Source organism: Galeopterus variegatus, unplaced genomic scaffold (assembly GCF_000696425.1).
Source record: "Galeopterus variegatus unplaced genomic scaffold, G_variegatus-3.0.2 Scaffold14549, whole genome shotgun sequence".
NCBI classification, from domain to species: Eukaryota; Metazoa; Chordata; class Mammalia; order Dermoptera; family Cynocephalidae; genus Galeopterus; species Galeopterus variegatus.
Window position 1 is genome coordinate 1,622 of NW_007740660.1, and position 1,129 is coordinate 2,750.

Consider the following 1,129-nt stretch of genomic DNA (forward strand, 5'->3'; position numbering starts at 1 on the left):
TGCGCGGTAAGGCTTGGGCGGGGTGGGTGTAAGGCTGGCCCCGGGCTGGGCGCCAGTGCGCCCTGGGAGCCCCTCTAGGGTGGGGGGTCCCCGAAGTTAGGCAGAGACGTGGGTGGGGGGTCCGGGACTGGGAGGGCGGCCCCAACAGGTGGGGTTTCGGGGGGTTTTCTCTGCGCCCCGGATGGAGACCTCACCCCTTATCAGATCGCACTGGGGCGCACCGGGGGTCGCGGGTGCGCGCTCCCCCGGCGGAAGGAAATGGGCTCCGTGCGCGCGCGGGGGGCTGCACCCCGGAGTTTTAGCCTTCGGAGTCGGCTGTTTGTGCGGGACCCCCCGGAGGGGAGGGCGCGCGGCGGCGTGGGGGACACTTCCCCGCGACCCTCCCCAGCCTGCGGGGTTTATGGATCTAGTGCCGGCTCCGGGGCAGAGAGGGGCCCCCGCGCCCCCAGGAAGACCCCCCCGAGTCGGTGCCCCCCAGACACAAAAGCGGGCGCGGGCGGCGCGCGTGTGTGTCAACGCCAACGACCCCGGCGGCGGGTTTGTCAACATCTTCCGTTTTTAGCAGCTCGGGCCCGGGGGTGCCACCCCCCCCAACCCATGCAAATCGGCCGCTTTCCAAGAAGCCTTTGAGGTCCGCGCCGCGCCGGGGGTTTTGCCGTTTGATTTCTTCTCCGTCTTGAGTTTTTCTTTTCTGGCTTCCTCCGGGGCGCTCGCCCCCCACTTTCTTGGCGCCCCCCTCCCCAGCTTTCTGCCCCGCTCCTCCCCCTCCTTTTCCCTCCGTGGAATGAGGGGCCCCTTTCGCCACCCGCGGGCCCCCGAGGCTTGCTCAACTCTTTAAATAACCGTGTTTTGCAAGGCCCTGCCCGAGCTGGTGACCTCTCTCTCCCGAGGCCTGGGGGGGGGGAGGGTGTGGCCCTGGGTCCCTCCCGCCTCCCGCCCCCCAGCCGGGTCCCAGCGACCACCGGCACCCAGTCCCTGCCTCTCCCTTGGGGCTATCATAAAGTGGGGTGGTGGGGGCAGAGGACAAAGGGCTCGTGGGGGCAGGGTCTGGAGGGGGTGGGTGTCGCCAGCTTAGGGTTAATGGCAGCAATGGGTGGGCCCAGGCCTGGGCCCAGGGGGGCATGGGGGG